The sequence below is a fragment of the Ambystoma mexicanum genome, chromosome 7p (assembly GCF_040938575.1).
Source record: "Ambystoma mexicanum isolate Mex_15411 chromosome 7p, UKY_AmexF1_1, whole genome shotgun sequence".
Lineage (NCBI taxonomy): Eukaryota > Metazoa > Chordata > Amphibia > Caudata > Ambystomatidae > Ambystoma > Ambystoma mexicanum.
This window is the reverse complement of record NC_090939.1, coordinates 625,966,369-625,993,419: the sequence shown is the minus strand read 5'-3', so window position 1 is coordinate 625,993,419 and position 27,051 is coordinate 625,966,369. Positions and strand designations below refer to the sequence as shown.

The 27,051-nt window shown below is 45.6% G+C and overlaps 1 protein-coding gene across 4 annotated transcripts in view; it reads right to left on the bottom strand.

Annotated features, from left to right (window-relative positions):
• The window catches only part of TSGA10 (testis specific 10), a 539,078-nt gene that overhangs the window by 473,257 nt on the left and 38,770 nt on the right, over positions 1–27,051 (bottom strand). For 2 of the 4 annotated variants that reach the window (XM_069636642.1, XM_069636644.1), the window contains exon 1: positions 7,307–7,518. The exons of the other annotated variants lie outside the window; for them this stretch is intronic. The gene's annotated coding sequence lies outside the window, so the exon portion shown is untranslated. Of the gene's footprint in view, positions 1–7,306; positions 7,519–27,051 lie in introns of those variants that run through there. 4 annotated transcript variants of the gene reach the window in all.

Sequence of the window (27,051 nt, the reverse complement as noted above, 5' to 3'; positions counted from 1 at the left end):
TAGGATCAACAAGTGTGTCAGTGTTACATTTCAATGTAAATATGAGTAATGCTTATGGATATAACGAATATGATGAAGATTATTATTGGACAAATGATTTAATTAACAGTAGCGTTAATAAACGGACAACCATACAACCTACCTCATCCAATAGTGCTGCTACCGATGACGATACATTTGCCTTATCGAATAGTAATGATACAACCTGGGCCGGGATGTTTCCAATACATTACAAAAGGGTGAAAAACAATAACCAGGAAGGGAGGAGGAGGAGAAAAAGGGGGGCGGGAGGGAAAAGATACAACATTTATCACAACCTGGGGTTAGATGAAATAGAAGATGCCCGCCACTCTGATCAATCAAATGAATAGTATTCTGACATGAGGCCCACAGCGAAGCAAGCAACAAATGAAAGCTGCTACGTCTGTTCACTCATTCTGCACGCATCAGGAACACCGAAAATGTTAGTACTACAGGAAGTGCCCTTGTCGGAGGCCCAATGTTTAATTCATCTGGTTTTATGCAGAATAAAGAACACGTTCCAGGCACACACTGTCACATTGGAAAAGCTGGAGAATGAGAAAACATGCACAAGCCGGCGCCAAGGAGTAATTTGCCTCGAGGAACCATTTCTTGTCATCAAGGGGAACCGATATGCAGAAAATAAATGGCATGAAGAAACAATCCAATGCAAAGCCGAAGCACTTCGAGGCCTACCAAATGACACTTTCCAATGGATAAAAGAGGTATGTGACCCCATCTGGTCGCAACATGTCGCAAAGCTAACTTGGGTCACAGCATTAGAGAAACCTATCAAAATACAAAAGGAAGTACCTCATGAACTGTGTTTCCATGGGGAAGGGAAAGTGAACATGGGGGAAGCAAGGAGATGTAACAAAACGGTAATAATACCTGACATGAAGAAAGGCACAGCTGCACTAATGGACATGTATTGGGTTTGCGGCAAACAAGCTTACCTGCACCTCCCCGCATCATGGAAAGGAACGTGTGCTCTAGCAACCCTCCACACAGCCCTGATGGTAATACCAGAAAGCCATATCCAGGGGGCAGCAGGGCAATCGGCTGGCATATCGGCAGCAGGGCAATCAGCTGGATTATCGGCAGCAGTGCAATCGGCTGGCATATCGGCAGCAGGGCAATCGGCTGAACCATCGACAGCGCCCCAACTAATAAGAACAGAAGCTCCAGCATATGAACTATTGTCAGAATATGAACTAAAGAAAAGATTGACGTGGAATAAAAGGTCCTCCAACTACATCTCATCCGAATCATCGAAGCTCCTTGCAGAGATCCCACAGAAATACAAGCTCTTTTCATCAGCAGAGACATTCTTCGCCTCACTTCTTGCCCCAGGACTGCAAGAACGAGCGAACGCCAAATGGTTGCAGATAGTGCGCTGGGAGCTCATTCAACTTGCTAACGACACTGAAGAGGGGTTCAACGTGATAAAGATAGAGCTCCGCGCGCTGCGCCTAATGACAATGCAAAACAGATATGTCCTAGATCTCCTCACGGCGATGGACGGTGGTGTTTGCTGGAAAATTGGCGGGGCGTGTTGCACATTCGTGCCAACTGAAGATGCTGATAACGGGACACTCTCCCATGTGATAAACGCAGTGCACAACTTAGGGGAGAGAATGAGAGCGGAAGGAGGAGCAGAAGAAAGCACATGGTTCGACAGTTTGTTCAGCTGAATACCATCATGGGTAAATGTGGCAATGAAAATACTGATCCCCATCATCGTTTTTGTGCTCCTGTTCTTTTGTGTGTGCCAGCTGGGACTACGGTGTTGTGAGAAAAGCATGCCAACCTCGGCTATGATGATGGTAACAATGGGACGACCGACAACGGTAGCTACCAAGATAGATGCCCAAATGCAAACAGGGGAATACACTACACCACAATACAGGATGACAGCAATTTACAGGCAATATGGGGATATAGTGGATAATTTGCATCATACAACGATAAAGAACCAAGAGAGTTGCAATGGTACCAAGAAGTATGGGTAGATCTAGATGGGGATGGAGGTATTTACTTAATGTGTACACCAGATGAATTTGCCAGAAGAGGAAACAGCCTTAGAAGCGTTTGTAGAGCATGGATGCCCATAAAAGGCACCCCCGCATGGGACGAGGAGGTGGCAGAGGCGGAGTACTATCGAAGGGAGAGCGAAAAGAATAAAAAGTAGAAGTATTTGTTACTTTAGATGTAACGAAAGGGGGGAATGTGTGGGAGCGAGGGGCCAATGGGCCCCTCTCTACCATCACTTCTCAGTACAAACTTGGACCAAGCGCCTCTAGTGGTGGGTACGCCCCACGCCCTTATGCGATGCTAACCTTTGGTTACATTTGTGTAGATGGGACCACCGAGCAGGACACAGGGCATCCATTTTTTGTACCCCCTTTTCGACTCCATCTTGGTAGCCAGGCCTCACTGCGATAGTACAAAATGCATCTGTCCCTTTTGCCTGCCGCAGTAGCTCGGAGCACATGGCCCCCACCCTCATCCCCACTCCAACTGGAAAACTCCACAACTCTATTCTCACGCAGAAGCCGGAGCCTCTTGCAACAAATAATAAATGTAACACATCCCTTTTCCTCTGAGATCACTGCCCTGCATGTGAACCAACATGAGCCAAGCACAGAGATCGTCCATCTCCACAAAAGTGTCCTTGCTCTTTTACCCTCGTCAAATGAAGCTTATTGCCATTCTAACCCTGTGTCCTTGCACGGCATCTCTTTCATGTGCCAGACTGCCAACCTTGCTATGAAGCCCACCCAACAGACCCCCCAACTAACATTAGTCCCCTGTGCAGTATATCGTGCCCAATACTAACAAGTGCCACATACCTGAGATTCTTGTGAGACTAACCCTATAGTTCAATGACAGTATTATAGTGGTCAAGGCCCATAAACCTGTGACCTGTATAACCGAAGTGTGTAGATGATATAAACTCTTGAGTGATTTGTATAACGACATGATACACTACTGAGAGTCTTTTGATCAACTATTATTTAGTGCATGCATTACTCAGAATGTATTGTCTTAGCTTAGATAGTTACCACCGTGTTTCACAGAGACCTGACCTTCACCCATCCGGAGCACAAATGTCTGACGTCAATCCTCCCACCAACCAAGCAACCAACCCGGAGGAAGAGATGATGCCCACACCTAAAACACCACCACGGCTGACCAATCCAGGTCCAACGTAGCATCATATGTTAAAGATGTAGATGTACTATATAAATGTGTTGTAACCTTGATGTGGTCAGAGCGCTCTCAGAGATCTAGATAAACTTTTCCTTGAACTCTCGCAGCCTGCTCTTTCGTGCCTTATTCCCTGCCCAGGTAGTGTCTGTTTTATTCATTTCACACGTGTAAGCCAGGGAGGGCACAAACAATGGTAAGGAAATGTGAACTGTGTGCCAATTGTCTCGCCACTTACAGATTACCAGTGAGTCCACTTCATGTGCCAAAAGGACCTTTGATTAATCTAGTAATCGAGATTTTGGGACCATTTCGGCATTTAGAGCAAGGAAACAAATATTTAGTAGTACGTGTAGACCGGTTTTCCAAGTGGCTAGAAGCAGCTGTCATGGATATATTAACAAATAATATGGTGTTTTTGGATAAGATATTTAGAGAGAAGCGAGTCCAGAATAGATTGTACGTGACAACAGACCTCAATTTGAAGCCTAGGAGGTGAGACAATGATGTAGTCAAGTAGGGTGTAATTGGAGGTTTACTAGTGTATATCATCTGAAGTCCAATGAAATGGTGGAGAGAGTCAATCTGACAGTGGGAGGTTGCATTCCACAAACGTTGCTGAATGGCTTAAATTGGACAAAGCACTGAGTGACATGGTATGGAACATGCAAGTAACACCACACAGAACGATATGGGTTTCACCCTTCATGTTGATGAGGGGCAGAGAACTGAATTGTAAATTCTCACTATCATGGTTGACTGAAAAGGTGTAGATCAATGAAATTGATGAAGGCATTGTGGTGGGCAATATATATGCAGCTCAGATAAAATACAAGGAGTACCATGTCAAAATATTCCTTCCTACTAATAGAAGGGATGTTAATAAGATCAAGATTGGGGATGCCATAGTGAATTGGGGTAGAAAATGAAAGAAAGGCATGTACAAGTACTCTAACCGTGTGAAGGTGGTCAAACGTTTGAAGACTGCCATAAGGTATGGAACTTGAATCAAGTTGTGTGTGAACAAATGAGAGATGGGATGAGCAAAGGGAGTGGTATTACGCTAGTGATATGCGCTTTGGAGTTTTTGGGAGAGGAGCGAGATTGGAAGAGAGTTTGAAGGACACTACTCGCAAGGAATAGTTTTTGACCAGAATGAGGAGTATGGGAGGAAGGGTTTAAGACTGAGGAAGTTATCTGAGACATTCAAGGATTATGAAATGTATTATGTAAAGGGAAAAAAGGATACATATTTCACAATTGTCAGAATTAATTTGCGAAATGTTCATGTATTTTTTTTCATCAGGGTCATCTTTGGCACAGAAATTCGGGTTGGGAATTTTATGGCAGAGCAACAGATTGGCTTGCATATTGTGGTACCCTATTAGATGGGCAGGCATTCTGTGCATGTTTATTTATTTAGACATGCTGACTTCATGTTAATACCAGTAGATGATGCCACTAGATTGTTCTTGGGCACAATAACTCAGAAGTGCATTGCAGCGGTTCGGGCATTCCCAATGCCATACATTGTGTCATGTGACTTCAGATGTACACATTTATCTGGCACACAGACTCCAAGGGGCGTTATACTGAGCAAGGTTATGTCTGTTGGCGGCATACCTATTTTCTGCTGCTGTGGAATACACTCTGTGCTACAGCAGTGATAGATTGTAAAGTATCGAATTGCTTTAAGATCTCCAGATCAGACCCACCTCTAAGACTTAGGGCTTTTTAGCCAAAGTAACTGGGAAATGTGTTTTAAAAAGGCATAAGTGGCAGCATAATTACAAACTTAAGGGGGGACTCATGCTACCATCCAGGTTGTTGAGACTTGGAACCCCCCCAAAAATATGCTAATGACCTGCTCAGTCCACAAAATAGTCACATTAAGTTATAGTCCCCAAGCAGCCCTGCTCCTTTGTGATGCGGCACAATTGCGACAGGAAGCATGACCAACATGCACTTGCAACAGCATGCCACAACTAGGCGTAATATGATACAAAACCCATATTTGCTGAATATCAATAGGTAGTTTGTATAGCGTATGGCACTGGTATTGTTTCGTAGTGCTGTATACTTGTCCAACTTGCATTCGCTGCAGAGCTCAGGTGGCATTTGCCTTGTGTGAGGATGGCCTATATTTGTACAGGGGCGACTCGTACATAATGGACGAGAGGGGGCCGACCCAGCAGAACCCTCGCCCATAATGGAGGAGCCATGCCAGCGCAGTGGAAAAACAGAGCGCTCCCTAAAATGCTGCTTTTTGCAGCTAAGGGAGTGCGGCTGGGCTGGCTTAGACTGTCAAAGGGAAATGTGGTTTGCATTTGAAAGATTAGTTCCGCAGAGCACATGTACAATGGAGCATGCTAGGCCTTGGGGTGTTTTGCTTCCCTAGCCTTGCGTGGCCCATTGGGGATGCAGGCTGGGGAACAGAGCACAGCCAGGGTGAACATTTTTCTAAACTGGTATATCCTGTAGGCAAAGGTGTCATGAAAATACATTAGGAAATGCTCCTGTGCACTGTTGGTGACTTGCATATGTTTCATTTGTGGATTGGAGTTACCCTACAAAACCAATTGCAAACTGTTAGGCTTTTTGTCAAATTTTTCACAGAAAGGGCGCTGTACAATATACAATTTTAATCAATTATTCAATTTTTTTTTAAATCTAGTTGGGGATATGCGGCGCCCCGCCCCGAACTCCTATTGCATTATACAGGCTCTCTCGCTATGCTTGGTCCCTCTGCCAATATGTGAGAAATATGTGCGCCCTTCCAATTAAATGATTCACGAGCTGCCACTGTATGTGATGCAGTGAGCACAGAGTAGTGCACAACTGGCGCTGTGCGCTTGCCACTGCGCTAAAATGTGCACAGACATATGCAGGATTGACAGGTGACTGCAATGACATTTCTCAATTGTTACAAAGAGAGGTAGGAGACCAAACAGAACAGGGTGTTCTTAAAAAACCAAAAAGAACAGAGCATTAACCTCTGTTTTGTGTTTTTTTTTAAAACTGCAATCTGCGCTAATCTTACCCAATTTAACTGGCATACGCGGGATGAATAAGTATCTTTTTTATTAGGAAAATATTACAAACCCCAGATAAATGGGTGCTTAATACATGGACTAATAACCTAACAATATCCACTGCAATCTAGGCGTTGGGACTGCAAGGCTATCCCAAAGACAGGGTATGGTCATACATGTCAACATGCCCCATTCCATTCAGAAGATGGTAGTCCGGTGCTGCTTGTTTCTTAGCGTTCTGTGACTTGTAGTCTAGGATTGCCCCTTATGACTCCAAGACTACAAGGAACAGAAGGCAAAGATAAAAACAGGAATGCACTACCAACTCATAAATGGAATGGGTCCTACATTTTGGCATGTATGTGGTGGACATGCAGCAAAGACACAACATGCTCGAGTGGTGCAACGACCATTGTGCAGATTGGGGTTTAGTTGCCCCCTAAAATTTGGGTTAAGTTGATTTGTCGTGGCTAATCTACACAGCCTTGGCAGGACAAGACACAGACAACGCCTGCAGCTGCACAGTTAACAAAGGCCTGCAATTAGTAATGTAAAGCATTTCATTGTTGGAAACTGCATTGAATGCATACATGTTTAGGCAGCTGAAATCGTGATGGGGTGTTAGAACTAACATGTCAAGGGAATGATTGGAAGGGGGGGCAGGACACAGCTCATTCACACAGCAGTCCTTCTGTGGGTGCTTTCAGACTTAAAGGAGAGAGTTAACTGCTTGTAACATTGAAGCTGAACCAAAATAGTCTCATTAGACTGTGTAAAGAAGTTAGATGCCAGCACACAAGTAAGTTTGCCCCCTCCTACACGGTCTCTCAAGTTAGCCCCGCCCCCAAAATGTGAAGGGCTACACTCCTCCTTGCCCCCACACTCCCATGACATGCTCTTTACAACGATTTCCGGCAACAGTGCTGTAGTGAGAGATGTTACTGCACCTATGCTGCGAGGTAGATTTTGTGTTAAGACTTGGACCCTACACGACTTGCTCAGCATAATGAATCGCTATTATGTTTATCTCTGCTTTTACTCACATGGTCTTCGTGTTGTGTCGATGGAGCCGCTTCTTGGTTTCATTAAAGAGTGTAAAGCACCGAAGGTTTCGCTTCGCGTCTTACCATCTCCGCCCGGGCAAGTCTTGGGTGCCCCTTCTCCCCGCCCCCGGGCTAGCTCGGAAGACCGACCGCACGATATCGGCAGCGCCACCGAGTGGTAGGGAGAGGCGTGGCGCGCTGGCACGACAGAGAGTCACAGGCAGATAGCTAGCTACCCCCGTAGCTAGCAGACGTCACTATGGAGAACCTCCGTTTCTCCCCCAGCGGGCGTCCTTCGGTTGCTGGGCGACTGAAGCTTGCCTGGCAACGCGGCCTCTAAGGAAGAGATACACACACAGCTTTTGGGCAGGATTGTACAGCACTACCAGTCCTGCGATGGTGTGAATGCTATACCAGCTATGTATCTCACCATTTACCCCCTTAATAGAGCCGTACGCAGCAAGCCTGCCAACTTGAAACGCTGCCCTAAACCTAAACTGTGAGTATCTCACGGGCCGCCAAATTCCGTGCAGTTAGAAAGAGGTCAACACGCCTTTCATATTCAGAACCACCGCCTATGGTACATATTCAGTTTACAATTAGGCTTTTGAGCTATGCCCTTCCAGAAGATGTACTCTCGGGTGCACTCCAGTTTGCACGCAATAAACAGGCATTGACAACATACACACAGTTGTGGCTTTTAGATTAAGTAAACGCTCTCTGCGTTGCGAGGCATTGCGTTGCAGTGTCACCAAATGCGCAGGTACTCACACTTTCCAGCTACTGCTGTAGCATGCCCATGTTACACCATTACCCGGGTATTAGCCTCATACGTAAACATCCTGTAAAAGTCATAGGTGTGTGGGGGAGGAGCGGGAGGGGCAAGGTGAGGCAATTGCCCTCCCCAATTGCTGGTATGCCCCCTTCCCCCTAGTTGGAGATCTACCCCATCCTCCCCAAGAGGGACACTTTTTAGCATGTGTTACGTTGCCAGCTGGCTACCACGTTTTTACAGTAATTTTCTTTGCTCAGCCTGTTCTTTCACCTGACCCAAAGCAGACAACACGGGAATAAATGTTATGCTATTTTTTTATTTAGCTGATTTCTATCAACTTTTACATTTTTGTTAAACATTAAAACACAATTTAATTGACAAACCTTGAACCGTTCGATAGCTACAAGGTTTACATGAATTCATATTCATGTAAACCTTGAAACTTCGACATTCTCAATAAGCTGTGCAGGTGGGTCTGATAAAGCATACTTGTTCATAGATTTACTACTTGTCAATTTATTATTATTATTATTATTTGTATTATTACTTAGTAAGATCAGAAGTAAAACAACTGCCTAATGATGGTGTACAACACTGTTAATAACAGACAGCTAAGACTTCGGCACAAGTGAACGTATCAGTGAAACCGATGCATAAACCATTAGCTGGGATTACCATATGATTTAAAAAGAACATTTGTACAAGTTCTTCCTTTTTTTCTTTTTCTTTTTTTGGCAAAGCACTTCTAGGCCAAGAGCTTTTCAAGGTCAAGTCACTCTGGATTCGGCAATTGTAGTGCATGTAAAAAGTGCATTGTTGTTTCCCTTATGGCAATTTTGTTAGTGCAGAAAATGCTATGTCCTAGGTTTTTTTATACTGCGCTCTATTGCTACCTGTAAGAGGATTCAATTCAACACTACAGCTAAGTCAATGCCTAGTCTGGGATACTGAATGGAAACCCTTATTGATATATCTTTACGTCCAGTTCATGAGTTCTGGATGACTACCCCTATATAACACCCCTCTCTTGGAATCCCCCTGACCCCACTGAGCCAAGAAGTAGTTCTGTTTTGCAAGTTTAAAAGGTTTATTTGAGAATTTAAACAATATATATATATATATATCACACTTTATAATACATTAATAATTGAATATCACACTTAATCTGAGCAGTAATCAATAATGGATAGTCTGGCACTAGCACACTTCTTTATAATCAATGATGAGTGGTTATAGGATGGATAAGAGCAACAATACTTTTATGGTTTCAAATAGATACAATGTAGAATGAAAATGCAGTACAGAAAATAACTTGATAGGATTTCAGCAAAAGACAATGTAATCACTTTCTTGGACAATTCACCCCCCCTTTATGGAATGTAAGGAGATGAAGATGAGAGCACACAGTTCTTAGGAATGCAATCAAATAGAATTCAGTTCAATTCCCCCCAGCAGCTTATACAACAGATAGGAGTTTTGAAACACAGGCAAAATGCTTTGAATATGGTGACAATGAAGTGAGAAATATGCTGAAAATGCTTTTAATTCCCTTCAGGAGGTTCAGGGTGAGTGGTATCTAGTTAATATTAGTTCAGGCTTACTCCAGCAATGATTCAGGGATGGTTCTTAAGAGGCAAACGAAATTTAGCAGTTCAGGCAAAAGCTGCTGATTTTTACAGGTGGCTGAAATCAGGCCAAATCGCAAATCGCGGCAAAATTCGCGAATGCGTGAATCACGATTACGGAGAAAGTGTAAGGAGTAGGAAGTCGGTTCTAGGCTTGTTGGAAAGGTACGATTCTAAGCTCTCAGAGGAAAGTTAAACCAAGTTCCTAGCACAAACCGTTATGGAGTTATGAAAGATTTTGTGAAGGTTGTTTTTCGGATTTGAAATTTTAAAAGTTCAAAGCGACAGGTTACAGCTTGCAGCTAGAAAATGACAGGTGACAGTTTTTGAAAATGACAAGTTACAGCTATGCAGCTTCAGAATTGACAAGTGACAGTTAGGAGGCAGTTCTACTTAGGTTAAATAGATTGAATTATATCACTTGAAACTAAGAGATTTGGTTTCACCCCGTCCTAGCTGTACTCACAATGGGCCTCATTACGACCCTGGCGGAAAGGGGTTTACGCCAGCGTAATGCATGGCGTACCTTTCAGCCTTACTACGAGTTCCCGTAGCGCCATGGTGCTTTTTTCGCCTGGTTTTTCCGGGCGGAAAAATCCATGGCGCTACGGGACCTGTTGTTAATTACGCCACCGTAATTTACGGTGGCATAATTAACGCCTTCCCCACTCCCATTATACCCTATGGGGCAAAAATGGGAATGGGGAAGGGTAAATGGGGATTGGGGATTTACCGCCCCGCCAAGGTCGGAATGGGGCGGTAAGTCCGCCAACCCCCATGGCGGAGTTGGCAGCTTTGCGCCATGGACCATGGTGCAAATTGCACCATGGTCCTCCGCCAGGGTCGTAATGAGGGCCAATGTGTTTTGGAAGGTCTAGATCTCACGGATCGGGTCAAGATGGCTTCGGTTCTGGTTTCGCCCCGGACGGTCTCTGCGCACAGCACTTCACAGCGATCTGGTCTCTGGTTCTGTGCGGCACCGGTTCTTGCACAGTCTGGTCTCTGGGTACAGCGTCTCTGCACAGCTCCTGGATCTTTCTGCCCAGCTTTCTCTGGACACAGCGCTGATCTGCACGGCTCCTGGATGCTGCTACCGCTGTTAGGTTTGCTGGATGCTGAGGCCTGCTGAAAAGAGTCCTCAGTTTGTGGGTTTAGGCCTCTGATTTGAGTTCTGAATCAAGTTCTTTGGAGTTTTAAAGTCTAAGTGTTGGATCTGGTATCTTCTGGATGTTGTGTGGTCCGGCAGAGCGCGTTGCAGCAAATGGATTTGAATGTCCTCTCTAGCTTCCAGTGGCTCTTTTTATGTCTTTTGAAAGTGAGTGTGTGTGCAGCATCACTAGCCAGCCCCTCTCTCAACTGCCCATTGGTCAAGCTTTCCGCACTGCTTTGATTGGGGGAAGGAAATGTGTGTCATGGTGATGCTGTTTTATGGTCTGCAGAAAGGATACTCCCCTGTCAAATTGCACACAAATCTATATTTGACCTAAGGACATATTTCATAGATACACAGTGGTTTGAAATTACATGCACCCATCACGTATCACATGAGGTATACTCTGTTCAAACTCTGATGATTCTAAGAGCTCGCATTCAGAACTGGGAACATTTTGCGTTTTTTAACTGGTTTTGCAATATTGGTTTTTCATTAAAAATTATACACATGTACACGTCCTGTCCATACATACTCCAGTAAATTCCCATGTCTCTAGCTTAAACACAGAGTCAGTGGTGTCAATAAATAGCGGGGTTTTGCCCCAGAACATCACACAAATTCCCACCGCGTCTTAAAACGTGCACAGAAAAATCACAAGAATTATGGTATCATTTAAATAATTTTGACAAGTCCGCACTGTGAGTTAATCATCTTTCTTAGAATCATATTCTGGCCAACAGGGGTGTGTCTTTTCAGGTCACATGGTGTAGAAACCAGCTTATCCAGTTTCTGCCAAGCTCAGGGACCCTGCCCCTCCCAGCTTCTGCCAAGAGGAAGCTATTTTACGGTCCCCCCAATAAACCATCTGCCTGAGTCAAGGTAGGGCTTTGTTCAAAAGGAAGCCATTTACGATCACCCCAATAAACCATCTGCCTGGGCCCTTTCTTTAGTTGCTTGCAATCCCCTGGTAATTCAATCAGAGAGTGTGTGACCTCAGTTTTGGCAGGAGCAACAGAATGCAGCCAGGCCTGGGAATGCATTTGTTGGGCAAGCCCCCACTCCTGTCGGGGGTAGCTGTCTGGCAGAATTCCAGTTTCCTTAAGCCAGGTTTCAGGTAAAATGTCACTTTTTGTTCCCCAGTTGAAGTCAAGACAATTTTTACATATGCAGCTAGAATGCTGATTCTAAGTTCAAAACTATGACATTTTAACAGTTACAAACTATGTGATGCTCAAAAGTAGGTCACTCAGTTAATTTAAACATTTTCGATTTTGGTGGTTTTAATCCAGTTTCAGTTAGGCTGCTGCAGACCTGCAGAGCTCAGCCAGTCTTGTTATGAACATTGTTTTGGGGCTCTTCAACTTCCCAGATTTAGTATGCACACATACTTCATTCTGCCAGATGTCCGCTGGTGTTCAGTGAGATTTTTGGATATGTTGCAATGTTTGAAAATAGGCATTTTGAGCTGGCATTCAGGGAAACAAAAGGTGATTTTAAAGTGCGGTTTTTCCTTTGGCACACATTTCACTCATGGCACCCCGGCCCATCCTGTTTGCACTGGTGGGTGGCAAGTTAGGCAACCATTTTAGTGTGCACAAACTGCGTGGTTCTCCTGGATTCTGGCGCACATGTGGGCTTTTTGTCCATCTTGGATTTTCTAAGCCCACAGCACCAAATGTTGCAGCATGATAGCTCAAACATGGGTCAGGACACCCAACAAAGCCCCCCCACGCGACTGCACTTTGAATTTGAGTCGATGGGGAGTCGTGTGCACAAGGGTTTTGACCCACGCACTGGTATGTCCGCATAATCTTCTTCCAATTCTGCAAATGGCACAGTTCAGCATCTTTTCCTCCATCCGGTACTGATCGATCGGTTCTCCTCGCCGGTCCTGATGGGAATATTGGGCGGTACCCCGGGCCCCTTGGGTCTTTTCTCCCGGTCTCCGGATCGTCCTCCCTGGCCAGTCTCAAGGTTTTCTTTCTCCTAGGACGACAAAGGAAGAGCAACAATACCTATTCATAGCATTTTTCCCCCACCATTGATATAGTGTGGTGGCATATAAATTTATAGTCAAAACATATGAACATGCACATTTCTTTTTGCATTCAAAAACGAAAACACCCACATTGAGAAACTCAGAATTTGATAGGCGATATGTAGGATATTTTAAGTTAGAACTGAATTAATCTGAGACAGTACCCTCTAGGATTCCAGAGGATTCCTCCAGTTGTTGCAGAGTGTGCCTGGGATGGCAACACTTCAACTGGTTAATGTGGACCCACTTGTCTTCCCCCTCTGCCAAACCGCCTTTGGGGATGCGGATCTTGTAGGCCACAGGGGAGATTTTGTCTATAATTTCAAACGGTCCCTTCCATGTAGGCAAACATTTTTGCTGTTTGGCCTGGTTCCTTTGTAAATTGTATAAATAGACCCGGTCCCCCACCTGATATTCCTTCCTGGAAGTTTTCAGGTCATAGTGGGTCTTCATACTCTCAGCTGATCTTTCTAGATTCCGCTGAGCATAGGCAAAAGCATGTTGAAGGTGTTTCCTTAAATTCTCCACATACTCATGAGTTGTGGAGGCATTTATTAGTGTCTGCTCTTGGGTCCTGTAGAGCAAATGCTGCAGAAGCACCATCTTGCGTCCAGTCATCAAATCAAATGGTGACATTTTGGTTGCAGATGAAGGGGTAGATCTAATGGCCATTAGGACCAGAGGCAATCGAATATCCCAACTTGGCCCAGAATCTGCCACAAACCTCTTTAATATGCTCACAATGGTTCGGTTATATCTCTCTACTGCCCCAGAAGAAGCTGGCTGGTAAGCAATATGTAACTTCCTTTTGACCCCCAGTATCTCCCACATCTTTGTCATTACTTCACTGGTGAAGTGGCTACCCCTGTCTGACTCAATCCTTTGAGGTAGACCAAAACGGGAAAAGATGTGGTTAATCATCAGGGCAGCTGCTGTTTCTGCCTTACAGTTTGGGGCTGGGAGACATTCCACCCACTTGGTAAACAAGCATGTAATGGTCAACATGTACTTGTTTCCTCTAGACGAGCGGATTACAGGGCCTACAAAGTCGATTTGCAAATCTGACCATGGCAGTGTCATCCCCCTCTTTTGGAGGGGTGCACGGTGCGTGAGGGATGATGGCTGAAATTGTGGAACACAAGACACCCCTTCAAGTATTGGTCAAGGTCCTGCCCCATGTGTGACCAGTATGCAACCTCTCTTAAGATTTCCAGTGTTGTGTGAAACCCCCTATGACCGGCGGTGGCCGCATCATGGGCGTGACTGAACATCAGGCTTCGGAATGAGGTAGGAACCACCCACTGATCATGGCCAGCTTTGGATTTCCTTACCAGCAAACCATCTTGGATCCGGAACATTTTTGGACATTTCATCAACACTCTAAGGTCCTCTTTCCCGTTGTAATCGGTATCCGTCAGGGGAAGTTCTCAGGGTCCTCAATGTGTTGGTAAAATTTACCAATTATTGGATCCCCCTTCTGAGCTGTAATCAAATCAGCATCAGGGGTCTCCTTGCTCCATTGGGCAGTTGAAAGATCATTGTGAGCATTTGTCTCGGACCTAGTGAAAGCAGTTACCTGGATTTCCCCCAACAGGGACTCAATCATAATTAGATCTCCTTGGATGGCCCCGGTTTTGGCCAGCTGATCAGCTAAGTCATTTCCAGTTTTGTCTGGTCCCTCTACTTTGGAATGACCCTTGATCTTTTTCCAATAGATGGTCATCTCATTCGAGGTGACCAGATCATCAATGTTTTGGATCAACTTCCCATGTTTCAAGGGTTTGTTGTGAGCACATAACATGCCTCTGGTTTTCCAATTAACCAGGTGCTCCACGAACCCGTTCCGTACATAATCCAAATCGGTGATTATGACCAGTTCGTGGAGTTGATGTTGGACAGCAGTGAGGATGGCCTGATGCACAGCCATCAATTCTTCCACCTGACTACTTCGGGGACCAATTTTGTATCCAGCGGAGGGTTCTGGGAACTCCTTCACCCATGCATTCCCTATGCCAGCCATCAGTTCTTTCTCCCCGCCGTTGTCAACATGGTAAGAGCATCCATCCACATAGACAGTGGGCATTCCCTCACACTTGTCTTCTTCAAAGACTTTGTGTGGGGAATTAAGGTATGCCTCCATGTTGTCCTTGATTTTTAGACTTTCGTCCTCGAGACAGTTTTCTCTGGCACAATCATGCAAGTCAGCCAGACCTTGCGCGAGGGGACTCTTCTTGTTTTGGCCATATCTGACCTCCACAGGAAAGCCTTGCATTGACAGAATCCAGGAAGTAATTCGGGAATTACTCACATTTCCGGCCCGGAATATGTCACTTTGGAGATATTGCAGAGGCTGGTGTGGAGTCTCCACTATGATGTGTTCCCCATGGATAAACGGGTGGTAATTCTTCAATGCCCACACCGTTGCCAGGAGTGCCTTCTCACAATCGTTGAATTTTTCCTCCACAGAGGATAAAGTTTTGCTCGCATAGGAGATTACTTTATTGACCTTGTCATGCTTTTGGTATAATACTGCCATCAAGCACGTATTAGAGAACCACGTCTCCAGGAAGAACTCCTTGTTTCTGACAGGGTAAGCTAGGCAAGGCGCTTGTGAGAGGCTTCTTTTGAGTTGTCTTACTGTCTCGGCTTGTTCTGGACCCCATTCCCACTTGACCCCCCCTTCAAGAGATGAATCAGGGGTCTAGTGATCTCTGCGTAGCCTTCAATGAACTTCCTGCTGTAATTAGTCAGTCCAAGGAGGCTTCTCAGTTCCCGCAGAGTTGTGGGGTCTTTCAGTTTCTGGAGTGCTTCCACTTTCTTTTCTTGGGGACAGAGACCCTGATGAGTAATCTCATGCCCTAAGAAATTAACACGGGTTCTACACCACTGTGCTTTCTGAAAGGAAAGTTTTGCTCCGTCGGCCCTCAACTGCGTCAGAACATAACGGATCTCCGCTATGTGTTCCTCCACAGATGAACTTTTGATGAGGACATCATCTACATAAGCCAGGTTACCCCTTGCACCTAGGTCGGGCATGGCCTTGTGTAGGAAAATTTTGAATTCATTGCCGGAGTTGAGGTATCCGAAGGGAGTCCGGGTCCAGGTGTATTGCTGGCCCCAAAGGTAAAAGCCAGTTTGTATTGGTCCTCCCTACTGACAGGCACGGTCCAGTATCCATTGGTCAGGTCTATTGCAGTGAATACTTGTGACCCTTGAATCTGGGCCAGCCCTTGGTCAATGTAGGGCAGAGCCCATCGGGAAGTATGGACCCGTTTGTTGAGCTCCCTAAGGTCAGCAGAGTCTCCACTGGCCGTTTGGCTTCAATATTCCCAGCACCGGGTTATTGAAGGTGCTGTGAACTGGACGGATTATTCCCCGGGACTCCAGGTTCTTAATTATTTCAGTAAGGGACTCCATGGATGCGAGAGGCAAACAATATTGCTTCACAAACACTGGAGTCATTCCAGGGTCCATGGGAATTGTTGTGGTGTGGATGTCGGTGCAACCACAGTCATATGAGTCTATCGCAAAGAGATCTTGGAAATCCAAGAAAACTTGTTTCAACTTTTGCTTCTGTTCCAGAGTCACACATGCATCAGCTAGGTTGACCCTCTCTTCCACCATCTGCCTGAAGCCTGGAAAGACTTCTGGTTTGGCTATCTCAGCAGCCTCCTCCAGCTGGGTGGAGAAGTCCCTGGTCAGAGTGCTGATTTGGACTGGGGGCTTCAGGTGGGAAAGGCAGCCCTCATGGACTTGGAAAATCACCTCATCCCTCCTGAAGTCACAAGTCACATCTTCCTTACCATAAGGGCAAGAAGTGTACACCAGGAAGTTCCCCCCATGCCGGGAGAAAATCCTGTCTGGTGTTGTATTGTCCTCACTGTCACTGTCAAAACAGTCCTTGGGGATCGGTCCTAACAGTTCATTTCCTAAATCAAAGGAGAAATGTCGGTCATCAACCGCCATTCCAATAATGGTGCCTGCGGCTAGAGTAATACTCTTTAAGTCGCTGTTATCCACCTCTATTGGAATGGTGTCATGTTCTATGTTGACTAATGGTGTTGGGTTTACCCCCAACCCTTGCTGTTGGAGAGAAGCATTTAGATGAATATAAGCATCAGGGTTTTGCAATTTTTGTCCTCTTTTAACTTTCACTTCCAGGGAGAATTGTCGGGTCCTTTCTGGGATGGTGACTTCCTCTTTGATCTGAATTTCAACTGCATAAGGTAGCAATTGAGCTGACCTAAATGCTTTTTCTGGATCATCAAAGCCCATGGGATTATCCGCTAATCGGGACCAAGCTTTGAAGTTTATTAGGTCCAAACTAATGGCAAAGCGATTGAGAATGTCACTGCCTAAGTAAAAGGCGGCAGTGATGTCTCGCACGACCCAACAATTATGAACTATGCTCTTGTTGCCAATGGAGATTTTGAGCATACACCTGCTTACCAGGAGATGTTTGGAATTGGGTGCTTCCAGGTCAATTTCCCATTTATCTATCAGTTTGAATGTGGGAATGGCTGGATCTTTTGGGAGTTGGCGGAACATGGCTTCGCTGATGAAGCTCTTACCATCATTCACACACACTCGAGCGAGAACAGAGTCCTTCCCATCATTTAACTGAACAGGGATGAACAACTGCTCTCCAATTTGCTGAATATCAGCCAGGCTCTGAGCTGATTTCACATCTTCCTGGACTATAGGAATGGGAATGTCTGATTGTGAATTAGTATATAATTTCAAAGGGTTTCCTTCCAGCGTGGAGTACCACTTTAAACTGGAAGGAAGGTTGATTTTCATAAATAGAGAGGACCCCCCATCACCAGTCTGTTGTCCTACTGCTATTACTGTCACGTCTGGATTTTGGTTGTTCTGGAAGTGAAATTCTACTTGGTCAGATTTTTGTTCAACCATGTGGCAGGTGCCGTTTAAACTAACATGGTTGACACTCTGTTTTAATTTTATTGGTCGGCTAGTGTGGGTCCAGAGGACCTTGTTTACACAATCTATTAGGGGTGACAACCTTCTCAGGAGGTCATTTCCTAGTAAACAAGGGGTGCCCTCTGGAGTCACTACTATGACCGGGTGTTTCACCTTGTGTCGCCCAATTTTAATGTCCAAGTCTGCAGTCCCCTCAACGAGAATTTCCTTCCCGTCAAAAATCTGCAGTTGTCCAGGAAGAGAGGTGAGAGGAATACGGTAATTCTCCCCCCTTCCGGCATTTAGTTCCTCAAAGGCCCTTTTGGACAGAAGGGTAGCTTGGGATCCAGTGTCCACCAGTGCCAAAATTGTACCCTGCCCCTGTACTTGTACCGGGGCATAGTATCTTCCTTCCTTCTCCTCAAGGGGGCACAGATAATGCACATTTTTGGACAAATGGTGGGCTAACTTTCTGGTTTTGGACATTGCTAGCAAAGAGATTTGGGCAGATTTCTGTGGAGAGCCTTGGGAATCTGAAAGAAAAAGTTGACAACTGGAGATCAGAGCCATTGTGGGTTCCCCTGGTTCCGGTTCTGGGCCACCCCCCCTTCTTGGAGGCAGTCACCAGGATGGGTTTAAACCAGGGGATTTCGGTATTGTGGGTTCTGGGATGAGATGATGGGCGGCGGTTGCTCAGTCTCCATATCTCCCCAGTCTGAATTGACATCCCTTGGGACCCATTTTTCCTTGGGAAGAGTTCCCCCATCTCTGAAGGAGAAGATCCTTTTCCCAGGATCTTCTGAGGATCCCTCTTCCTCAAATTGGAAGACCTGTACTTCCTCCACAAAGGGGGTCTGTTTGGGTCCTTTGTTTCTCCTACCCCCCCTCTGCTCCTTGGGAGGCAGGCATTCAGGGGCAGTAGATTTTTTTTCCGGTTCCTGGTTTTCCAGGGGCTGCTTACAAGTTGGGAAGGAAGCTTCCTCCAAGGCTTTACACCCCCCTTCCCCATGTGCCTCCTCCCTGTGAACCGGTGGGTTATCGGGGTGCTGCCCCCGTCATTGTTCTGGAGCACCAGGTCCCGAGTTTGGGGCATTCTGCGGTGGCATGCTCATCTGAGGGTTCTGTTGAGCCCTCAGTATGTGACCCAGATCTCGTGCCATATTTTGGACCTGGCGCTCAAGTTGTGAAACCCGCTCAGGCTGATACGGGGCTCTATTTTTCCCCCTGGGCTGATCCCGGGAAGGGTAGCTATCCCTTCTCTGGTAGTACCCCTGGTTGGGAAGATTTTGGTACCCCTCCACCCTTGGCCTCCCCTCTTCCGGATTAGGTTGTCTGGGCTCAGGGAATTGGGGAAAGAAGGATGGATGATTTTGGGGCTGGAAATTGGGTGGATACCTGGGGAAAAAGTTCTGCCCAGGATTTGGAGAATTTCTGCCCTCCTGTGGGAAGTTGGGAGGGAAGTTCCCTGGTTTAGGTGCTTGGCCGGATCCCCCCCTTGGGCTGGAGGAGTCCACACATAAACCAGGATTGGTCGGTTTCCCTTATAGCGGGGACTTACATAGCCAGGGGAGCGGGGGACCCCATTTGTGGGACTACCTCCTCGACTCCCTGTCTGTGACTGGCCCGAGGGCCTTCTGGGCTGTGAATTATTTGGTGCAGGCAGGTTTTTAGGCCCCCCATCTCCAAATTTAAAACGGGGGTAGCCTTTACCTCTGCCACCTTGGCAGCAGCAGGGGTGCTGTTGGTTTTGGGGTTTTTCGGCGCGTTATTTTTATTTTCGATAGGCTTCTGCACCTCATAGATCTGGGTAGCCTGTTCAATGACCCAGTCTAAAGATCTTTTCTCATGAAAATCTCTCACGAGCTGGGTCATTATGTATTTGGGCAAGGCATGGAAAAATGTATTGACAAATTCTCTGCTGTCTGTGCGCACCCTTCTGGTGGTCTGCGCAAAGGCACGTTTCAGTTCTTGCACAAATTCTTGTGGGGCCTGATCCTCCCCACATTGCAAATTGTAGGCTGCCTTGCGAGCCTCTTGGGGATTTCTGTGCATAGAAAAATGTTTCAAGATGGCCGCCCTATAGGTGGACCACCTTGAATGATTTTGGTCCTCGAGCCCCGCAAAGAAACTGGAGTACTCTGGGGAGAATGTCCACTTTACATACTGAATACAGCTTTGGCTGTCCTTCAAATGAAAGGTCTCCATCATTTGCTCATAGAGCTCCAAGTGTTCCCAAACAGAATACTTGGCGTTCTTATGATAAGGCGTGATGACACTCCTGATTGCCTTAATCTGTTTCAATGGGTCCTTAAGCAAGGCCCTTTTTGCCTTATTGGCCTTTTCGGTTCGGGTAACCCTGGTCCATTCATCCTCTGACTCAGAGGCACTGCTCCCAGAGGTTCCTGTCTGATCTTCCAGGTTTTCCTGGATTCTGTGAGCCTGGGAGTGGCTGGCAGAATGTGGGGACCTGGTCTCCTGTGTCCTGTACCGTTCAGAGGAGTCCTCAGATTCCTCTTTGCTGCCAGGATTTGGTGGTACCCCCCCTACTGACCTAACTGGGCAGAGGTTTTCAGGATGCCCTTAATGGGCCTACTCTCCTGGGGTTCCCCACTAAATTGCACTGTGCTTGGGTGCCCATACCCAGATGCCCGCCCATCCATTCCTGGGAGGTACTGGCCTATGAGCCCCATGCTTCTGGCTGGATAGTAATCTGCTATCCCTGTGGCCCGGTGCTCATGTGCGCCAGGGAACATGGGGGTGGCAGAGTCCAGGGAATGAGAGAGATAAAGGCCTCTGGTACTAGGGCTCCTGAGGTTATGCTCAGGAGTTTCCCTTTCCCAGCGAACCTGGTCTCTATCCGCCCCTACTCCCTGTTGCAATGCAAGAGCCTGCACCTTCAGTTCCTCAGTTAAGGCCTTACTAGACTCTATCAGTCTCTCCTGCATCGCTACCTGTTGTTGGAGCCTATCATTGTGCTGGCAGAGAGCCTCATTCTCTCTCTGCGTTTCCTGATTGGTCCTGGAGCACTGGGCCAGTCCTTGCTGCAGGAGGGTTACCTCCTGAGCTGTGTCCCTATTGGCCTGCTCCTGTCTTGCCAGAGCCTCCTCCACCCTCCTGGTGTGCTCTAGCAAGTCCTGGTGTTCTTTTTGGAGGTCACCCAGTCCCTGGTGGGCCAGGTGATTTTCTTCCATTTTTCTTCTTAAGTCGCAGACTTCCTGGCCTAAGGTGTCCCTTTCCTGACCAAGAGCTTGAATTTGTGACGCCAAGTCGTCCCTTTGCCTTTGGAAGGCACCTGCTTTCTGGCGCTCCTGATCAAACTCTGCCTGGGTATCCAGGTCTTTCAGGATCAGTTTATTGCTCTCCTCATTCTCTCTGTCTAGTTGGTTTTGCAGGGTGGCTACCTGCTCTGTGCATGCCCTGTTGAAATTGATCTGTTGCTCCAGCTTTTTCTGGCTCTGCAGTAGGGAGTCCAAACTGTCTTGGCGTTCCTTCTGCAAAGCCAGAATTCTGGTATCCTGGTCTGTCTTTTCCTGTTGCAGGATATCCATATCCTTCTTTATTTTAATGATGTACTGTCTACTCTCATTTTCGGACTCCTGGCTTCTGTGCAGCCTCTGCTCAGAAGAGTCCAGATCAGATTGGGCCTTCTGTAATGCCAGCAGTTGCCTACTCGCCAGATCTTGGCCTTCAGCACATTTGTCCTGCATGGCTCCCATATGTAAATATAAATATGCCGCTACCCTGGCAATCTTGTGGTGCTCATCCTTGGCCTTAGGGGCCATATATAGTTCACTCAGGGCCACATGTAGGGGACCCTGATCTCCCCATTTTTCTGACCCTGTTTCAGTGACCTGTTGCGCGATTGCCTGCAACCAAACCGTTTGGTCCTGATGAGTCCACTCACCTCTCACAAATAGCTTATGTAAGAAGTGTTCTCTGGCTATTTTCATATCTACCCAGGTCGTCATTCTGGAATTTGAGTTCCATCCTGACTTACACAAGTTTGTATTTTATTTTTGCAAAACAGACCTTTTCCTTAGAGCCTTCCTTTGAGGAGTGCTTTACAGCGTAACACAGCGTGGTGATCCGACCGGATATGTGTATCTGGTCAGCTGGCACACTGTATTAATCTGCACAAGTGATAGATCTAACCCAGACGTCTGGCTCGAGCCCCCAATTTGTAAGAGGATTCAATTCAACACTACAGCTAAGTCAATGCCTAGTCTGGGATACTGAATGGAAACCCTTATTGATATATCTTTGTGTCCAGTTCATGAGTTCTGGATGACTACCCCTATATAACACCCCTCTCTTGGAATCCCCCTGACCCCACTGAGCCAAGAAGTAGTTCTGTTTTGCAAGTTTAAAATGTTTATTTGAGAATTTAAACAATAATAATTGAATATCACACTTAATCTGAGCAGTAATCAATAATGGATAGTCTGGCACTAGCACACTTCTTTATGATGGATAAGATAGCAACAATACTTTTATGGTTTCAAATAGATACAATGTGGAATGAAAATGCAGTACAGAAAATAACTTGATAGGATTTCAGCAAAAGACACTGTAATCACTTTCTTGGACAATTCACCCCCCCCCCTTTATGCAATGTAAGGAGATGAAGATGAGAGCACACAGTTCTTAGGAATGCAATCAAATAGAATTCAGTTCAATTCCCCCCAGCAGCTTATACAACAGATAGGAGTTTTGAAACACAGGCAAAATGCTTTGAATATGGGGACAATGAAGTGAGAAATATGCTGAAAATGCTTTTAATTCCCTTCAGGAGGTTCAGGGTGAGTGGTATCTAGTTAATATTAGTTCAGGCTTACTCCAGCAATGATTCAGGGATGGTTCTTAAGAGGCAAACGAAATTTAGCAGTTCAGGCAAAAGCTGCTGATTTTTACAGGTGGCGTAGGAGTAGGAAGTCGGTTCTAGGCTTGTTGGAAAGGAAATATTCTAAGCTTTCAGCGGAAAGTTAAACCAAGTTCCTAGCACAAACGGTTACGGAGTTATGAACGATTTTGTGAAGGTTGTTTTTCGGATTTCAAATTTTAAAAGTTCAAGGCGACAGGTTACAGCTTGCAGCTAGAAAATGACAGGTGACAGTTTTTGAAAATGACAAGTGACAGCTATGCAGCTTCAGAATTGACAAGTGACAGTTAGGAGGCAGTTCTACTTAGGTTAAATAGATTGAATTATATCACTTGAAACTAAGAGATTTGGTTTCACCCCGTCCTAGCTGTACTCACAATGGGCCTCATTACACGGTAGGCGGTAGGGATTTACCGGTACCGGTATTGTAAATCCCTGCCGCCTTACTACGAGGTCCCTTAGCGGGTTGGAGTTTTAACGCCTGCTTTTTGCAGGCGTTAAATACCAACCCGCTAAGGGACCTCGGAGCTAATTACGGCACTGCTAAATTGCGGTGCCGTAATTAGCGCCTTCCCCATTCCCATTGAGCCCTATGGGGCAGAAATGGGAATGGGGAAGGGCAATGGCGGAAGGGGGATTTACCGCCCCTCCAACCTTGGGATGGGGCGGTAAATCCCCTTTCCGCCAAGGCGGTGCCGGTATTTTACCGGCATGAGCCATGGCGCTAATAGCGCCATGGCTCACCGCCTACCGTGTAATGAGGCCCAATGTGTTTTGGAAGGTCTAGGTTCACGGATCGGGTCAAGATGGCTTCGGTTCTGGTTTCGCCCCGGACAGTCTCTTGTTAAACCAAGTTCCTCGCACAAACGGTTACGGAGTTATGAACGATTTTGTGAAGGTTGTTTTTCGGATTTGAAATTTTAAAAGTTCAAAGCGACAGGTTACAGCTTGCAGCTAGAAAATGACAGGTGACAGTTTTTGAAAATGACAAGTGACAGATATGCAGCTTCAGAATTGACAAGTGACAGTTAGGAGGCAGTTCTACTTAGGTTAAATAGATTGAATTATATCACTTGAAACTAAGAGATTTGGTTTCACCCCATCCTAGCTGTACTCACAATGTGTTTTGGAAGGTCTAGGTCTCACGGATCGGGTCAAGATGGCTTTGGTTCTGGTTTCGCCCCGGACGGTCTCTGCGCACAGCACTTCACAGTGATCTGGTCTCTGGTTCTGTCCAGCCCCGGTTCTGGCACAGTCTGGTCTCAGGGTACAGTGTCTCTGCACAGCTCCTGGATCTTTCTGCACAGCTTTCTCTGGACACAGCGCTGATCTGCACGGCTCCTGGATGCTGCTACCGCTGTTAGGTTTGCTGGATGCTGAGGCCTGCTGAAAAGAGTCCTCAGTTTGTGGGTTTAGGCCTCTGATTTGAGTTCTGAATCAAGTTCTTTGGAGTTTTAAAGTCTAAGTGTTGGATCTGGTATCTTCTGGATGTTGTGTGGTCCGGCAGAGCGCGTTGCAGCAAATGGATTTGAATGTCCTCTCTAGCTTCCAGTGGCTCTTTTTATGTCTTTTGAAAGTGGGTGTGTGTGCAGCATCACTAGCCAGCCCCTCTCTCAACTGCCCATTGGTCAAGCTTTCCGCACTGCTTTGATTGGGGGAAGGAAATGTGTGTCATGGTGATGCTGTTTTATGGTCTGCAGAAAGGATACTCCCCTGTCAAATTGCACACAAATCTATATTTGACCTAAAGACATATTTCATAGATACACAGTGGTTTGAAATTACATGCACCCATCACGTATCACATGAGGTATACTCTGTTCAAACTCTGATGTTTCTAAGAGCTCGCATTCAGAACTGGCAACATTTTGCGTTTTTTAACTGGTTTTGCAATATTGGTTTTTCATTAAAAATTATACACATATACACGGCCTGTCCATACATACTCCAGTAAATTCCCATGTCTCTAGCTTAAACACAGAGTCTGTGGTGTCAATAAATAGCGGGGTTTTGCCCCAGAACATCACACAAATTCCCAACGTGTCTTAAAACGTGCACAGAAAAATCACAAGAATGATGGTATCATTTAAATAATTTTGACAAGTCCGCACTGTGAGTTATACATCTTTCTTAGAATCATATTCTGGCCAACAGGGGTGTGTCTTTTCAGGTCACATGGTGTAGAAACCATTTTATCCAGTTTCTGCCAAGCTCAGGGACCCTGCTCCTCCCAGTTTCTGCCAAGAGGAAGCTATTTTACGGTCCCCCCAATAAACCATCTGCCTGAGTCAAGGCAGGGCTTTGTTCAAACTGAAGCCATTTACGATCACCCCAATAAACCATCTGCCTGGGCCCTTTCTTTAGTTTCTTGCAAATCCCTGGTAATTCAATCAGAGAGTGTGTGACCTCCTTTTGGCAGGAGCAACAGAATGCAGCCAGGCCTGGGAATGCATTTGTTGGGCAAGCCCCCACTCCTGTCGGGGGTAGCTGTCTGGCAGAATTCCAGTTTCCTTAAGCCAGGTTTCAGGTAAAATGTCACTTTTTGTTCCCCAGTTTAAGTCAAGACAATTTTTACATACACAGCTAGAATGCTAATTCTAAGTTCAAAACTATGATATTTTAACAGTTACAAACTATGTGACGCTCAAAAGTAGGTCACTCAGTTAATTTAAACATTTTCGATTTTGGTGGTTTTAATCCAGTTTCAGTTAGGCTGCTGCAGACCTGCAGAGCTCAGCCAGTCTTGTTATGAATATTGTTTTGGGGCTCTTCAAATTCCCAGATTTAGTATGCACACATACTTCATTCTGCCAGATGTCCGCTGGTGTTCAGTGAGATTTTTGGATATGTTGCAATGTTCGAAAATAGGCATTTTGAGCTGGCATTCAGGGAAACAAAAGGTGATTTTAAAGTGCGGTTTTTCCTTTGGCACACATTTCACTCATGGCACCCCGGCCCATCCTGCTCGTACTGGTGGGTGGCAAGTTAGGCAACCATTTTAGTGTGCACAAACTGCGTGGTTCTCCTGGATTCTGGCGCACATGTGGGCTTTTTGGCCATCTTGGATTTTCTAAGCCCACAGCACCAAATGTTGCAGCATGGTAGCTCAAACGTGGGTTAGGACACCCAACAAAGTGACCTTGTCATTACTGCATGCAAGCATGGAAGTATTATCAGAGATACATGAGGTAACACTACAAAACTTCTTATAAGTCCTAAAGTTGTTATTTTGACCTCTCACATATTCTACACCTTGGTAACAATTTCTTAAACAAATGAATTGTCTAATTGTTTGTGAAATAAGATGAATAACCAGATCAAATACTTAACAATGATTGCTTTTCATCCTAACCCTGTGAAGTGGCAGATGCAGTATTGCATGTAAACTATTTACATACTTTATTATGGTGCTTGAATTATTTCTTTTTTAACATCTACTTGTTCTGCTATTGCTTTCAATGTTAAATAAAGAGATTAAAAAAAAACGAGATGTACACACGAGATATAACATTTGACCGGAAAGCAATGCAGCTGACTAAGTAATACTTTCAGGTTTTTGGTTGTTGTCTTTTAAAAGGCTGGGGTCAAAGTACATGGTCGTTTTTAGAAAGGCCTGCATAAAAGTATTGCAGTAGTCACCTTTTTTCTCCATTAATTGTTTGGGAATTGTTGCCACGCTGTTTTTGGAGCGATAAAGACCACTCTTGATCAATTTACTGTGATGAAATGACCACTCGGTGCATATGATATTCCATCTATAATGATTTTAACAAAATGCTACACGGTTCTAAGCCTTTTTAAGGACAAATGTCTTAAGACCCTGGATCGTTATGCAAGGACAAAGGCCACCTGTTTTTATTGATGTGGAGGCTGACATTCACATGACACATTATGACTTTGAGTCTCAGTCTCCATCACAGCTGTTTGGCCTCAATTCACCTATGGATTTTAAATGTGGCATCATCTAAAGGCAAACTGAAGTGACCCTCCTCGAGCAGTTATTGCAGAAGATGTTTATTCAGCAAAGGCACCACACGCTTCTGCCAGCTCCGTGGTCAGGCTGCCACTCACTGAACCGCTAGTGGAGTGCCCACCTAGAGATCCTGGAAGTGAGATGAAGTACAGAACACCAGAAACATTCACACAGTGACTTAATAAAATTTCTCCACTGGTAAAACCAAGACAACATATTATCTACTCATCTCTATATATAATCTTTGAACACAGTAGTTGGTTCTCTGGTGCTGGAAGACATTGCAGAGCTTCGCCAAGTGCCTCCACTCGACCTGCAAGGTGACCTCAGAACCCCGACTTGCCACAGATTGCCATTTTGGACGCATGATGTTCATCTCTTT